Genomic DNA, 10,000 nt, shown 5'->3' with positions numbered 1-10,000 from the left:
TAACAGCGAACTGTAACAGCCGGTTGCCAAATAATGACAATTTCCTCTATTTTTGTTTAGCAATTTCTAGCTACATAATGCTAAAATATAGTAACATTCTCCAAAATATCTGACACAGCATGAGCTTCTCCATCCATGCCCAAAAGATCGAGCTCTAAACCTCTATAACTGTAAAACTAAATCTGACCAATCAGAGAGCAGAATCACAAAGGAGTGCTTTAAACTTTGACTCTCCAAACTTCTCATTACCATGACCTTTACTTTGACCTTCAGGATTCTAAAGTCAACCCGGTTTCACATGAGAACTGAGAAGGTGAGCAGGTGGTTTTGTGGTGTCACCATGTGGAACAAGTCTTTACAATTTGGAATAATGAGGTTCTTTGCCAAGAACCGGGTGGTTGTGAGGTCAAATCCAAGCCAATGAATGGATTTAATAAGGTGGACCACCTAATAAGTAACCGTGTGTGTGTTCAGTCTGGTGTAGGTCTGGGGAAATCCACTGCATTACCTCTTCAACCAAACAGACCTCAAGTGTGTGTGTGTGTGTGTGTGTATGTGTGTGTGTGTGTGTGTGTGTGTGTGTGTGTGTGACTTGAAGAGACAGATACATTATTTTAAATGTATGTGTGTGTGTTAAAGAATGTGTGTGTGTGTGTGTGTGTGTGTGTGTGTGTGTGTGTGTGTGTGTGTGGTTAAACATTTCTGGCATAGCTGAACGGTGTCATTTCACATCTTTTCCCAGGCTTTTGGTCTTCAAACAGAGCTTTTTAATGTCAGTCAGAGGGTGAAGAGAAGAGAGAGGGAGAGTGTGTGTGTGTGTGTGTGTGTGTGTGTGTGTGTGTGTGTGTGTGTGTGGAGTGATAAACTCCTGATGTTGGCTGAGTGAGGTGAGGGAGTGTGTAGGAGGATCTCGTTGTGTTCCAAACCCGTCTGTTGTTGTTGTTGTCGTTTCTCTCTTTTCTTCCTGCTCCAAGAGCGAAAGCCACAGAGGATAAAACAGAGCGCTGCGAGAACTTCAAAGACACGTGAAGAATTTCTCAAATGTAAGGTTCTCCAAAGACCACATCAAACAAAGGGAGCTGAGGAAGGAGGGTGATGAGGAAAAGTGTGTGTGTGTGTGTGTGTGTGTGTGTGTGTGTGTGTGTGTGTGAAAACACTGCCTCTCCAAACCACCTGTAGGTTACTAATCCATACAGAGTCAGCTGGGGGGAAAAGCCTGTTAACTCACATATAATCACATATAAAACTCTGTGTGTGTGTGTGTGTGTGTGTGTGTGTGTGTGTGTGTGCTTGTGTGTACGTGTGTGTGTGTAGAACCTCAAACACTCACAGTCTACTTGAACTCACCAGCTGAGCAAGGGAGAGCTCACAGCCCACACACACACACACACACACACACACACACACACACACACACACACACACAGCTCTCTACATCACAGAGCTTTTTGCATTGTGTCATGTTATCGATCGTTACAGTTTAAAATATCTCCACACCTTTACTTCTGAAGTTTGAAACACACACACACACACACACACACACACACACACACACACACACACACACACGGGTTTACTGTGCATGCTCACTATCATCTATCTATCTATCTATCTATCTATCTATCTATCTATCTATCTATCTATCTATCTATCTATCTATCTATCTATCTATCTATCTATCTATCTATCTATCTATCCATCTATCTATCCTTCTCTACCTGCTCACTACCCCTTAGTATACCTTTTCCCTATCCCTCCATCCATCCATCTTCCATCCATCTTCATCATTAAAGTTCATAAAACACAACAGTTATATTTTTACAATCTTTTTTAATGTCAGCCAATCACATTTCAGGATGCCGTGTCGATTTCCAGTAATCCCGCCCACTGCTGAACCGGTCAGCTTCTCACTTTTGACCCACTTGTCCTCGTTCCTGTGCAGCTGGAAATCCTCTCAGTCTTTCTCTCGGTCAATCATTCGATCCGTCCTTCCTCTGGACCTGCCGTGATCCTGAGAACACGACCACTGGGTTCCTGTTTCCTTCCTGTCTGTCTGCCACAACCTGTCTCACTCTCTGATTCTGGTCTCCAGCTCCGGTTCTGTCTCTGTCTCGCCTCGTGTCTGGATGACGAGCGACTCGGGAAACCCCGACTTCCGGACTTCTGCTTGTGCTTCCTGGCTTCCAGACATTTGCTCCGTCTATCTTTATCTTTCTGTGTCTCTCTCTCTCTCTCTCTCTCTCTCTCTCTCTCTCTCTCTATCCTACTATATTTACCATAATTTCTTAAGTTTTATGTATTTTTAGATACTTACATGCAGGAATATTTAAAGTGCTGTTTTTATCTGGAAAAATAAATAAGATCAGCTTCATCTGAGCAAAATCGGGCGAAAGAAACCAAAACCCGTGCATCTGTTTTTCGAATTTAATGCTAATCTGCAACCACTGTGGATTTCAAACAAATAAACAAAACACACATCCTCCTTCCTCACTAGTTCAAGCTGTGACATCACAGGAAGTGACTAACGTCCAGTCTTCGGCCAATAGGTCACTTACAGAGACCATATTTTGGTGTCATTTCATTATTAAAAAAAATCGATTATCTAAGAACGACCGATAAAAACTAATAAACAGGAATGAAATGACGAACCGGAGATCTTCCTGATTCCATCATCGAGGGCAAGATGAAGCGTGTTTGGTTCAAATAAACACACTAGACATTCATGTTGTTTTGTTAAATGCTGAGCTCTGTATTGAATAAAGTACTGGGACACCAGACGTCTTTTCCCACAGTGGTGGAGTCGGGGATTTTACGATCATCACTGAGTGTCGTGAGAGTCATACATCATCGTTTAGAAGCGATATTTGGGAAAAAGGGAATCTACTACTGCTACTCCAAAATTTGTTTTGGAGGCGAACGATTGAACAAGTCGCCTTTGGATGCTGTAGCATGATATTTGTCTTTTATATGAACTACGAGATCTACCATGGTGGATATGGTGGAAGATCTCCTGCTTTAGAGCTCCAACCCTATTTAACACCTTTGGGAATACTGCATCAGAACCTGACTTTACTAACACTCTTGTGGCTGAATGAAATCTCACACCGATCTCCACAAAGTCTAGTGGATCTTCCAGAAGAATATTATGAGTAAACAGGGGCCTAAATGTGGGAATAGGATGTTCAAGAAGGGTCAGGTGTCCACTTAGAAAGATGGAAAGATCCAGATAAAAATGAACAGGACATGAGATGTAAGAAGACCATCACTAAAGACCATCTCTGGTCCATCATATGTTTTGAGTGATCAGATCACAATGTGTCTCCAGGACCCATTGTCTTCTTTCCAGTAGTGACTATCAGATGCCAAGTAAATACAAGATCAAAATATGAGATCGTTTCCTGTTTTTTTTTAATTGTTTATATGAGATTATGTTAGAGAAGGTCAAGAGCTTCACAAGGAAACTGTAGGTGCTGCTTAAAAGCATCTACACACACCTTCAGAGGATCATCAAAGCAGAACTTAATAATGAAACTGACTGGCAGTGTATCGGCTTTGAAGATTTTCTCCGTGTTGACGCTCTTTCCTGACATCGCACGTCACACCTCCTGTAGCATGTGTCCTCGTTCCTGGACGTCCAGCAAGACATCAAAGACCGTGATGTCAAAAGTCAAGCAGATAAATTAGTCACACCCCCTTTCATCTTCGTTAAAAAAGAAAAGGAAAAAAAATGAAGATCTACAAACATTACCTACTAACATCAGGGGAGAGATCTTACGTCGGTCCGACCTCAAACATCCTGCCTGAAGTGGCGTGTTACAGAAAGTGAGACACAGCGGGAATGATGCAGAAATGCGCTGGTTAATATTTCTAACAATATTCGATCGATTGATTGAGATACGGTGAGACATGTAGGAGATGTGGGACGTGTAGGACGTGTAGGTCCTGCTTTACCTGCACCTGTGCAAAATGAACCAAACACACACACACACACACACACACACACACACACACACACACACACACACACACACACACATACACACTCATGCTTCGGGACTTCTGGCTCTCCACAGGGTTTCTGCAGTATTTCAAGTAACGGTACTCAATAAAAGCAGAGTTGTGCTCCAGTGATCTCACGTGATGAACAGATGCAGGAATGAAACCGTAAACACGCAGGGTTCAGGATTACAGGACGAGGACCTCGGAGCAGGACAAGCGATTAGAGAGCAGGTGCTTGTTAAGGTCTATTAAAGCAGCTTTTTGTGATGTGGTGTGGAAGAACGGATGATCTGTTCCAAAGTGCAGGGAGAGAGGGAGGAGAGAGAGAGAGGGGAGAGAGAGAGAGAGAGAGAGAGAGAGAGAGGGAAAGAGAGAGAGAGAGAGGAGGGGAGAGGAGAGGAGAGGAGAGGAAAGGAAAGGACAGGTAAGGGAAAAGGGAGAAAATAGACAGGACAAATGAAAAGGACAGGAGAAATAATACAGGGATTTGAAAGAAAGAGGACAGGATTGGGGAAAGGACAAACAAAGAGACAGGAAAGAAGAAATGAGAAAGGAGAGAAAAGAAAAAAGGAAAGCACAGGAAAGGAACAAAAAAAAGGTAAGAAAAGGGTGGAACAGTACAGGACTAAGGTAAGGAATAGGACAGAAAATGAAAAGACAGGATATATGAAGGGTGTGTGTGTGAGAGGTGTGTGTGTGAGAGAGTGTGTGTGTGTGTGTGTGTGTGTGGGTGGGTGAGACATTAGCTCATGAGCAGGACTCGTGTCTCCTGAGTGCTGAGGTTTTGGGTGGAGGAGGTCCGTTTGTCTGAGCGTCGCTTTGTTCTTTACCTTCTGTCTCTCTGACTTTCTCTTCTGCAGTCACACCTTCACTGCGTTGCACAACACATGTTAGGGAGTGAACTTACGAGACGACACAGATGACTGGCCGCTTTTCAGATTACTCAGTGCTGAAAACACACACACAGGCACACACACACACACACACACACACACACACACACACACACACACACAAATCTGAACTGAAGGTACAGACATACTGGATAAAGACGTGAAGCAAAATATTGTCCTCCAGCACAGCGCTGTTTTCTGGATTCTGATTGGTCAGAAGGTCAGAAGATTGAGTGTAGCTCAGGTTCACATTGCTCACGTTATCGTTGCTATGGCAACACGTTGACGGCGGGGACTCGTGCGGCGGACGTTGTAATGAATAGAAAATGAATGTGATGTTGACTGTAAGGTGATTTTTGTAAGGAGAATGTAAGGAGTCTCCAGTGTCAGATCTTCAGCTGGAACATTCTGCGAGTTACTTAAAACAATACATCAGATAGAAGAGATACCTCTCCAAGGAATGTGAGATGCCTGTTCAGTGGAAACGTGTTTTCAGTGTGTGTGTGTGTGTGTGTGTGTGTGTGTGTGCTCAAACTGGTTTAATGTAATAAGTACGTATTCGAAATATTTCTCGTTCACATCGGCGAGATCTTAATGTCTCGAAAGCGGAAATCTCGATGATGAGTGAAGAACCCGTAAAACCTCTTCTTTGTCCTTGTAGAGGAACATTTTGGAGGTTCTACATTCTACACCAGACCCTTGGAGAGTGGACTGTGTGTAGGAAGTGTCTATATAATGTTTGAGCCAAATTTGAACCCGTTTTGATTAATGAAACCTTCTGAAATGACAGATTAAGGTGACTATAAAAATACACAATATAAATGGGGAAGTAGCTTCATAGCAGTTCAGAGTTTAAACCAGAAGGTCTTGAGTTCATCAAACCAAGCTGCCACTTCTGGGCCCTCAATCAAAGTTCCTTAACCCTCAGCTGCTCATTTGTAATCGTAATTCACTCTGAATCTGCCAAATACAATAAACAGATAAAAGTGGTGGACATGTGCCTTCTGAACATCCCATTCCACCATTCCACCATTCCACATTGAGCCCTCATTTGCTGTTATAATAATCTCCACTCTTCTTGGAAGATGTTCCACTAGATTTTGTGAAGATTATGTGCTACATTCAGTCATAAGAGTGTTAGCAAAATCAGGTATTGATGTAGGTGAGATGTGAGGAAGCCTGGAGTTCCATTTCATCCCAAAGGGTTGGAGCTCAACAGTAGGAGATCTTCTACACAATTCCAAGCAGATCTTCATGGAGCTGGCTTTCTGCACAGGGGTATCATGATGCTGGAACGGGTTTGGGTCTCCTAATTCAAGTGAAGGGCAAATTTCATTCTCCCGCATCCAAACACGACTTATATAATTGTGTACCTCTGAGTTTGTGATAATAGTTTGGAGAGGAATCACATATGGGTGGAAAAATCTGGTGTCCAGATACTTTTGTCTGTGTAGTGTAGCAAGAGATGGAAGAAATGCGAGTCTGGGAAATGTTCCGTCTCGTACTGAAATGTTTTCTCAAATGTATTAGCTAGAAAAAAGAACAAATGTGAAGCATCTAGGATTAACATCGTGCAGCTATTGAAGGATATTCACGTTTACCTGTGTGTGTGTGTGTGTGTGTGTGTGTGTGTGTGTGTGTGTGTGTGTGAAATATAGAGGCATGTGGGATCACATTCATGCTCACCTGCTTGCCTGTTATGTGTGTGAGTGTGTGTGTGTGTGTGTGTGTGTGTGTGTGTGTGTGTGTGTGTGTGTGTGTGTGTGGTGACTTTTGGCACACATCGATCGACTATTTCTGTTTTCGCTCCTCGCTTGAGCTGCTGAACATTTGGCGTGACTTCAGTCAGCGTTAGCGAGGTGGAAAGAACATCAGAGAGGACTTTCAGTTTCTCCAGAGAGTGAGGGAGGGATGGAGAGAGGGAAGTGGAGAAAGAGGAGGGAAAATGGGGTTTGCTGTAGTATATGTTTAAAGAGAACGGATTTTGAAGTGTTTAAAGTAAACCTGCACACAAAAATACCTATATAGAAGCTCCATGAAAATAAGATTAAGATGCCAATATCCACCTAATATATATATATATATATATATATATATATATATATATATACCGATTTGCCCCCAGTAGTGGGCAGACTGGTGTGAATTGCAGGGCACATATGGATTCCATAATATGTTGTGGGTCCCATTTCACCAGGTGTGGGCAGTTACTACGGCATCACCTGGACCCTATAGTGTGGAGGCCCCATAATTTGGATGTCCCATAGTGCGGAGGCTCCATAATGTAAAAGCCCCATAGTGTGGTGGCCCCACAATGTAGAGGCCTCACCCAATAGTGTGGAGGCCCTATAGTGTGGTGGCCCCATTTTGCGGAGGCCACATCATTTGGAGGCACCATAGTGTGGTAAACCTTTAATGTGGAGGTCCCACAGTGTGAAGGCCCCTTAATGTTGAGGACCCATAGTGTGGTGGCCCCATAATGTGAAGGCCCCATAGTGTGGAGGCCCCACAGTGTGTAGATCTTAAAGTGTAAAGGCCCCATAGTGTGGAAGCATTATAATGTGGAGGACTCGTAATGTGGAGGCTCATAATGTAGAGATCACGTCCCAAAGTGTGGAGGCCCCATAATGTGGAGGCTTTATAAAGTGTAGGCCCTATAGTGTGGAGGCCCATAATGTGAAGATCCCATAGTGTGGAGGTCCCAAAGTATGGAGGTCCCATAGTGTGGAGACCCCATAAAGTGGGGACCCCATTGTGTCATGTGTCAAGTCTCAACAAATAACCAATAACCAAATGCCAATAACCTTCTGTATAAGCTTTATATATGGGTTTATGTTTCACACAAATCACATGGTGAAATTGATACTGGTGATAGATGAAGCCTTCTTCTACGGTATAAACGACCCAGACAGATCTCTAGTCCATCAAGATCACAATGTGTCTCCAGGACACCTCACCTCACCTACATCAATACCTGACTTTACTAACACCTTCGTGGCTAAATGAATCTCCACAAATCTCGTCAGAAACGAACAGAACATCTTCCCAGAGAAAGAAAGAAACACAAACCCATTTCATAGTCAGGAATCGGCTGCGTACAAAACACATACGTCTAAATGTTGATTATTTTTTTTTGTTTCTATGAGCAGACGTGCGAGTGAGTTATTTTTTTTTTCGAGTTTCTGTTGCGGTGACGAAGCAGCCGACTCTGCAGCAAGCGCCGACATCCAGCTCAAACCACAAGTGTGTGTGTTGTGGCTGAGAATTCGAGAGAAAGAGGATGAAAGAGACAGTGTGTGTGTGTCTGTGTGTGTGTGTGTGTGTGTGTGTGTGTGAGATGCATCTCCATAGAGAAGTTTGGGTGTTTCTAGGCATGTGTGCTGTACAACAGTCGATCTCAGACTGAAGCCCAGTTCCTGATACCCATCACATTTAACACAAACAGAGAAACATACGCAGTGTGTTTAACGTTCTTTTGGAACAAAAAGGCGATGGTAGAAAAACAGGATGTTCCTCAGCACCAACTGACTGTTACTGCTGCTAACGGCTGTGCTCTTTCTGCTCCTACTGTATTCTTGCTCGTTCTGTCTCGGCCCTGAACGTCATTCGGTTTAAGCTCATTGAAAAATTTCCCTCGAGTCGTTATACCACATCGGTGTACACTTTAATAATTTCCATCATTCATCTTTTTTTTTTGTATCAGCCATCTCATGGATCCAATTCTTCCCCCTGCCTCATCACTGCAGCACTGCTATTACGCTCTTTAGATACAACACAATTAGGCTTTATATGTTAATATAAAGGTGATTTTGTTTGTCTAATGAAACAAAAAACAACCTGGAAACAGTTAGAACAACAGGGTTTCCATTCCAGATGCGTCTTTTTGAACTAAAACAATCCAGATGGTCCCTGTCCTCTTTAGTCCGGAGGATATGCTGTCCACAGTTTCCCAAAAAATAATGAAAATCTGGATCATGTTCATGCATGCCTTCTTTGCATTTAAACCGGAGATCACAGCGGTCCAATATTGAGTTTTCGTCCTTGCCCCATGTGCTCAGAGATTTCTCCAGATTCTCTAAAGTGTTGATGATATTATGTGCTGTAAATCATGAGATATTCAACTGTTTTGCAATTTAATGTTGAGAAATTGTTCTGTTGAAATTATTCTGAAATTGTTGCACAAAAACACAGTCTTTCAGAGATTGGTGAAGCTTCGCCCATATATGAATGCATATGTTTTCTATGGTTTATTCTAAATAAACTATGTGTTTATGAGATTTGCAAATCAGTGCATTCGGTTTTTATTTGCATTTTACACAGTGTCCCAAATTTTTTGGGATTGTATTTGGAGAAAATGTGATCGAGGGCCTGAAAATTAATGTTGCATTATAAGAAACCAATATTTTAAAATGAATGCTGCCATTATAACTTATTTTCATCAACATAATGTTTACAAATTTAAAAAAAATTGATATCAGGACTGTAATCTGCTTATTTAATGCAGTTTGAGTTTAAATAATGCAGTTCAGTGAAACCACTAGTACCATGAGAAATAATCAAATTAATCTGCCGAATGCAGCTACTCACTGAACTCTAATGATGGTCCTTATTTTTTACAATAGCATTTTCTTTCTCTTTTTTGAGTTTTTGCGAGACCAAATCAAAGGTCACCACGGGCCAACTTTTGCCCACAGGCTGTAGTTTGGGACTCTGGGATTTATAGAATATGAGTCTCTCTTGTTTTCTGGGTTACTTTATAATGTAATATAAGAGCACACACACACAAACACACACACACACACACACACACACACACACACACACACACACACACACACACACACACACACAAACACAAACACACACTCACAAAAGCGGAAAGAGAGACACAATCAGAGTGAGAGACAGTCAGAGACACTGAGACAAAGAGACACAGAGAGACAGACACATAGAGACACAGAGAGACAGACACATAGAGACACAGAGAGACACACAGAGAGAGACACAGAGAGAGACACACAGAACGAGACACAGAAAAAGACACAGAGAGAGACAGAAAGGGACACACAGAGAGGCACAGAAAGAGACAGAGAAACACAAAGAGAGGC

This window comes from Silurus meridionalis, chromosome 29, assembly GCF_014805685.1.
Source record: "Silurus meridionalis isolate SWU-2019-XX chromosome 29, ASM1480568v1, whole genome shotgun sequence".
NCBI lineage: Eukaryota > Metazoa > Chordata > Actinopteri > Siluriformes > Siluridae > Silurus > Silurus meridionalis.
Note: the sequence above shows the minus strand (reverse complement) of the source record.